At 34.3% G+C, this 7,558-nt stretch overlaps 2 long non-coding RNA genes across 2 annotated transcripts; both read left to right on the top strand.

Annotated features, from left to right (window-relative positions):
- The first annotated feature begins 3,019 nt into the window (after window positions 1-3,019).
- On the top strand, window positions 3,020-3,751 carry LOC142627758 (uncharacterized). The gene is made up of 3 exons (XR_012842934.1): window positions 3,020-3,145; window positions 3,252-3,327; window positions 3,489-3,751. It is a non-coding gene; the product is annotated as an uncharacterized LOC142627758 (long non-coding RNA).
- A 1,173-nt stretch (window positions 3,752-4,924) lies between these two features.
- On the top strand, window positions 4,925-6,651 carry LOC142627090 (uncharacterized). Its single transcript, XR_012842764.1, has 3 exons — window positions 4,925-5,890; window positions 6,367-6,462; window positions 6,533-6,651. It is a non-coding gene; the product is annotated as an uncharacterized LOC142627090 (long non-coding RNA).
- Window positions 6,652-7,558: the final 907 nt, after the last annotated feature.

A 7,558-nucleotide genomic window follows, 5' to 3' on the forward strand; every position in this document is an offset into this window, starting at 1 on the left:
TTGATTTGATTTTGTTGTTCTCTTTTGTATATTCTTCTATGTTGAATTTGTTTTGTCAATTTTTATTTTTTATATTCTTGGAAGTATTGTTCTTGAACTATGTAGTATGTGTTTTTTCAGTTTGCTACATGTGGTGGATTCAAAGCGTGCGCTACTAAGGGTTTGCACTTTCCTCTTGTACATTTGTCTGCTAGGTGTTGGGTACTAGGCTAATTTTTCTATTTGTTGTTTTGCAACTCCTGCCATTTTTAGTGCATGTTATAAATCTCATTTTGAGTCACTGTTTACTGTTATTTATCTTAGTCCTTTTAGCATTTTGCTTTAGGTTACCTAAGTTTTGATTGTGCTTCTACCCTAACCACTTGTTTCCAATCTACTTTAGCTTTAACAATTGTTCGTTAGGGTTTTTGATTTTCTCTTTTACTTTATTAATTTATTTTTCGTTAAATGCTGCTTGAACTATGTGGGTGATTTTCTCTTTTACTTTATTAATTTATTTTTCATTAAATGCTGCTTGAACTATGTAACTGGGTATGTGATTTTTCAATTTGCTACACGTGGTGGATTCAAAGCTTGCACCACTAAGGGCCCGTTTGGTACATGTATTTAAACACATGTTTTCAGTTTTTAAACAACATTACACGTATTTTCATACTTTTTCACCCACACTACTAGAACAACATTACCAAACGGGCCCTAAGGGTTTGCACTTTCCTCTTGTAAATTTGTCTACTTGTCTTGTTTCTATTGACGTTTTCTTTGTACAGGACATGGGAAACTTGTTTGACATGGCTGCATGCGTGTCCTAGCCGTTTTTCTGCTCCAAAATAAAAGGCTGAAACATACTTCCTCTCATGCCAATCTTCTTCTTCTTCTTCTTCCTATCAGGCCGATCTCTTCTTCTTCTTCTTCTGCTTTTAGATCTATAATCCTATTACGCTTTTATAGTTTTTCCCCTTTTGCGCCCTATCTGTCCATGTGTGCTTTTTATTGCTTTGTCTGCGTCACAGTGTCACACATTAAGAGCTCTTTTATCTTCAGCCACCTTCTTGAACAAAAAATGTGTAAATAGATGTTTCTTTTCAATTTTTTTTTTTTGTCTTTTATGAGTTAAAAGTCTACCACCTATCAAGCTAGGTAGTCAACTTTTAACAATTCTTTTTTCATTATCTAGGTAGATATTATTAGTGGCTAGACTTTCATATGCTTCTAAAAGATTTTTTAACAATTATTTAAAAATATTTTGGTAGAAAACAAAATTTTCAGGTTTGTCTTCTGTGTGTTTTATTTGTAAGGTATACATGTTCAAAAGATATGTTCTTTGGTGATTGCCATCTTTCAATGTCTCTCTCTATAGAATAATATTCTAATTGCATGATTTCCATATGTGATCAGTCTTTTAAAGAAATGGTTGCAATGTGTTTGGTGAAAGATCCAGGAAAGAGGCGGAATTTATTGAAACGCACCTTTTTCAAGCATCCAAAGTCTCTTGAGATTTCTGTGAAGAAATGATTCGCTGACTTGCCACCCCTTTACTATAGTGTAAACCTTTTGGTGCTTCTCTTACATGCGTGCCATGTTCTAGGATTGTGCCTTGTATTGCGCCTTTTTATTGAAAATATTTTACCTATAAAAATACAAAGCATCATACAATGTATACCTCTTTTTAGGGGGGATGTTAATTTTCATTTGTTGCCTAATGTGTGTCTCATCGTCTCTTGCTCAGCTTCCTCCCAATGCAGTTACATCAATTATTGATGGCTTGAAGAGATTGTATGTTGAAAAGCCAAAGCCACTAGAACTTGCATATCTTTCGTTTGCAAAATGGAGATATTCTGATATTTCTAGCTTTGTTGTCAAGTTTCAACTCTAGTTTTTAAGAACTCTGTAACAGAAAAGAAAACAAGAAATTATGTACCGGATAGGGAATCAAAAAATAGCTGAATGGATTCCATAAAAGACCAATCAAACATGGTCTCTGCAAATAAAGCTAGGAGTTGATCCCTAGTAAAGCTCCATATCAGCTACAGATGCCTCCCTATAAGTAGCAATCTCAAATAAAAACAGGAAGGTTATTATAAGAACAGTGTTTAAATGGTTTCATGTTTTGGGCTCTAGTGAGCTCTCACAATAAAGCATGCTTTCATTGTTTTCAGTATTGAGCAATAGTGGGGTCTCAATAATAATTTCTGATCAATTTTGTTTAATCAAGTAACCTTATGTGGAAAGAGTCATGAAGGGCTGAGGAGTCTGGTTTTCTGAATAATTTTCCGATGTCTTTGTTATGTTCTGTGGTCTCCAATGGATATGATTTCCCCTACCTCTTATTTGATCTTTTGATTAGCATGTCCATTGGGATATAAAAAATGCTGACAGTATGCTTCTATATATATATATATATATATAAGCTTTTGTTTATTATTATTCTAATTTAGAAAGCTGTCATGTTTATGACTCAGAATTAAAAGATCATTTAATTTTAATCAGTCCAAACTGATGGGGGTTGGCTCTATCCTATCGCGTAATTTTTATTTATCACATTCTTCTCTAGACTCTCTTCATCATGTGTTGCAGGACTAAGACATGCTCATTTATTGTTCTGCATGAAAACAAGTGATAATGTTAAAGCTTTTTTCTTGATTCCTGCATTTTTCCCACGGTAAGATTTAATAGTGGTTGTGGGAAGACGCTTTCTATTGGGATTATTGCATGTTGAATTATCATGAACTTATTCTGTTGCAAGGTTAAATCTCATTTTTGATCCGCGTTTACGTATTGAATTTTTATGTCTTGCCTCATTATTTGAATAAGATTTAAATTACCTTTTGTTCGTTTCGTCTTTTCTCTATGCATTCCTTTCATGATTCCTTGTTATTTGGAAAAACTCATGTGGCCCTTCTCAAGCTTTTTATATCTGATGTTGAAGCAGAGCTTTGTAATGGATATTTTCCCCATATATGAGCATATCTTGCAATTTTCTTGCATTACTTCATTTTTCGTTGGGATTATTGCATGTTGAATTATCATGCTAAGACTTATGACTGGCTTTTCTTGAGCTGGTTTTCCATTTCCTTTATACTTATTATGTTGCAGTTGATATATGCTCTTCACTCTTGATGAGTTTGCTTAATCATTTCCTGACAAGGTTAAATCTCATTTCTGATCCACTTTTACATATTGAATTTTTGTGTCTTACTTCGTTATTTGAGTAACATTTAAATTACCTTTTGTTGGTTTCTTCTTTTCTCTAGGCATTCCTTTCATGATTCCTTGGTACTTGGACAAACTAATATGACCCTTCTCAAGCATCTTATATCTGATTTTGAGGTAGAGCTTATTAATGGATATTTTCCCCCACATTTGAGCATATCCTGCAATTTTCTTGCATTACTTCATTTTCTATTGGGATTGTTGAATTATCATGCTAAGACTTACGACTGACTTTTCTCGAGCTGGTTTCCATTTCCTTTATACTTATGATGTTGCAGTTGATATATGCTCCTTCACTCTTGATGAGTTTTGCTTAATCATTTGCTGACAAGGTTAAATCTCAGTTCTGATCCACCTTTACATGTTGAATTTTTCTGTCTCTTATCTCATTGTTTGAAAAACATTTAAATTACCTTTTGTTGGTTTCTTCTTTTCTCTATACATTCCTTTCATGATTCCTTGTTACTTGGAAAATCGCATGTGGCCCTTCTCAAGCTTCTTATATCTGATGTTGAAGCAGAGCTTAGTAATGGATATTTTCCCCCACGTTTGAGCATATCCTGCAATTTTCTTGCATTACTTCACTTGGTGAGTATAAAACAATGCATGTTAGCGGTCAGCTATTAACTTGATCAACAATAACTTTGTTTATGTTTGTAACTGTCTTGTACACTTGTATCATCTTGGGACAAGAAACAAATAATTATAGTGAAATGGACATGACTGTATGCAATGGATGTAAATGATTTGGGCCTACCTTTCCACTGTTAGGATGTGAAAATGATTGAGCGTCTATTACCTCTCAATGATTAGATTTTATAAAGGTCTTGCATAATAAGACGTAGCTGTTGTAAGGAGTTCTTAAATTGTAAGATAGAAAACCACTCTGTAGGATCTTTTCACACATTCTTACTTGATGATGCTTGTCTTGTTTGGTTCAAAGATGAACTTGCTGTTGAGTTTGTTTTCAAAATTATTATTGTAGATAAGTGTGACCATTGTTGTAAACTTATAGGGTGCATGTGTAACTTACCACTAAAAAAAATTGGGTGACAAGCAACCTGTGTGATAGTTGAACTGCCTTCTTCTCAAATAGAATTATATAGATCTCAGCAAGTTGACAAAACTGGTGATACATTTCATATAATTAAGTATGGTATAAAGAGAATAACAACTCATAATAGAAGAGTTCGCCTGCCAAGACTATATAAAAAGCCTCACAGTCTAAAAACATGATAAAGGGCCTAACGTTTCCGCTTTTCTAAGAATATTCTTTGTAAATATGTATATTACTATTAGTAGCCCCTCCAAACACTTTTTAAAGATCCATGTGCTCTTTGTTTTTTGATAGTTACAATGTGTGTGTGTGTGTGGGGGGGGGGGGGGGTTTGAACTTTAGACGTCTCTACTGGAAACACTAGAAGGTGCCAGTTGAGCTACAAGGCTTTTGGCAAATTCATGTGCTTTTTTTATGATGTTGGTTTCTAAATGGATTATAATGATGCTTGTAACTCCTTCCCAAAGTTCTACATGGACAAGTGATTTTTTTAATGAATTTCTCTATGATGTTGATTTAGTAGATTTTGGAAGGTGGGTAAAATGTGGAGTTCTGCTTATTTCTCAAGGGATTCTTTCTTAATTCTTTTATTAAAATAAAATTAAATGGAAGATCTTCATACTTGTGTAATTTTATTGATGATTTTGGCAGGCTGAAAACCAAAAAGTTGCTCTGGAGTTTTGGAAGAGTGCTCTAAACCCTATGATGCACGGACACGACACGGACACAGACACGGTGATACAGCAATTTTTGAAAAATAAGGATACGACACGGCAATTAAATAATTAATTAAATTTTATATTTAGGCATATTTTTAAATATTTTTAGACATAAAATATGTTTCTGCCTAGAATTTAAATTATGTAAGAACTACAAATAAGTAAACTAACACCCAAAGTTGTACAATAATACACAAAATGTTTAGAGTACAAACTAAAAGTTTAAATAGACTACATTCAACGTCAAACTAGAAAGATAATAGAAAAACAAGCAGCTTTATACTTTTGGGATTAAAAAAAATTAAAAAATGTGTGTAGTGAGAGTGGGAATTAAAAAAAAATAAAAGGTGTTATAACTTATAATGCGTTATAACACTACAGTACACAGATATGAGATGTAGCATATCTGAAAAAAAAAAAAAACAGAGAGAGAAGAGAAGAGGCCGGATCGGACCTGTCCACGCTGAGAGAGAGAGAGAGAGATTGGAAGGGACAGAGGGCACGGCGTCGATGGCGACTGTCTATGGAGCTCGCCGGCTCACCGATCGGCCCGATCTAGCACCGGCAACTGCTATGGGTTTCAACTTTCACGGTAATGACTTCTCAGACCACCGGCGACTGTCAAAATCTGTGCTTTCTGTTTTTTTTTTCACTGCTGCGTGTCCACCGTGTCGGAGAAGCGAAAAAAAAAGGAAAAGAAGACATCGCTCGGACACTGGAGTCCGGCGAGTCGTGCCGGTATCCGTGTCCGACACGTGTCGGACACCGATACGTCGCCAAAAATGGCGTGTCGGTGCAACCTAGTCTAAACCCTCTAACATGGACAAAAATACTGCGTCAAGTATTGGTTGATGCTGCTTTTGGTTCAAAGCTAGGTGCAATGCGGAGGGAAGCCCTTAACGAGGTATTCAAATTATTAACTCTTGGTTTTGCACCTGATTTAAGTGTCTATTTGAAACAGTTTCTAGATTTTTGCTGAAAACTTTTTGCTAAAAGTATTGTAAATAAAAGATAAAAGTTTTAAGTTGTGTTCATGAATTCTATAAAGGTGTGGAGATGGATTGTAAGAGGCATGCAATGAGAATTCGGACTGTTCATATTCCTATTCTTCTCTAATCCCTTTCAATTCTTCTAAGAGGCATGGCTGCCCTCTTAGTCGGTTACTCACCATTTTTACTTTGCTTAATCAATTCTTATCAATCCTTTATTTACATATTTTTCTTGTTGTACAATTCTGGTTTTTCTTGCATCAAATCTCTAGCCAACCCTAGGTGTTGAGTCTAAGTTCATCCATCTCTATTTTTCCTGTTCTTTAATTTCCTGTTACAAAGTTTTGGTTTGTCCTACATCATTGTGATAAAAATTTCTCCATTATCCCAGGAAGTTTTTTTGTGCTTTGTTGTGGAGGTAATTCAGTTTGAGTTGACATGGGGTTTTTGCTATATCCTGAGGTGGGCTTTTAGGTGTGTGTAAGAGGTATTGTCCATAATCTTCCATTTCTTTTACTTTCGAAATTGTTAGATATTGATTTTGTTGCTTTATACAGGTACTTGAAATAGTGTTAACTGTGTTGATGACTGTAGTTGAGGACATCAAATGCTCCGATATAGCTGATGTTATTGTTGAACTGAATCTTCTGAGTGCTCCAAATGCCCTTTAAAGAAGGTAAGGCGGTTCTTTCTTTCTTTTGGTTTCTTTCTAGCAACTCCAATATGTGAATGTCCTTAACACCGTCAGCACTATCAAGTTTGCAACTCTGTTGTTCACCGAGTAATATTGCTACAGTTATCATTTCTTACTGACTAAATTTTAAAACTAATATACTTGATTTTTATCATTGCTTGAAGTTATGAGTCAAAACTAATGGTAGTTTATGTTTTGGTATCTGAAAGATATTTCTGTATGGCTTTACATGAAATTTGTTAGATTGTGACCTGTTATGTTTGTCTTTATCGTTTGTTTTTGTTTCTTGGTGAAATTTTATGGCTTTGTTACGAAGGAGAATTTACATATGATGTAAATAATTGTGTCATATGTCTACAGATGTTACAAAATTGTTTCTATAAGAACTTTTGCCAACCAAGTATTGAAATTCTTTTCCTTTTTGTTTTTTGGGTGAGATTGAGAAAATATTGCAAGTTTACTGCTTGATCTCTTGGAAAAGTAAAAAGTAATATCCGGTTCTTGAACCTTGATGACAATCCTGTGTTGTAGTCTTCTTGCACGTGTTCCAACACTTGGCCTAATGAGTTTGACTGATTCCTGCTAGGTATTGAAATTTGAAGTTATTATGGTTGATTTGTGTGCAAGTGAAAGTCTTATTCGTAGTGTTTTCTTTTTTGGATAAACTTATTCATTGCTTTTTTGACATTTTTATTCAGTTTTATTTGATCTTAGGCATCATTTTTCTGTGGACTAATTGGTTTTTATAATGTCAACTAAAAAAAACAAAAAAAATCAACTAACCTAGCATGAATGAAGGTGCAAAATCGGGATACAATAGATAGTCATTAAAGCATCACTAATTTAGACTGCCCTGAATACATTATGTTTCGAAATATATGGAGAATTT

The sequence above is a fragment of the Castanea sativa genome, chromosome 3 (assembly GCF_040712315.1).
Source record: "Castanea sativa cultivar Marrone di Chiusa Pesio chromosome 3, ASM4071231v1".
Taxonomy (NCBI): Eukaryota; Viridiplantae; Streptophyta; class Magnoliopsida; order Fagales; family Fagaceae; genus Castanea; species Castanea sativa.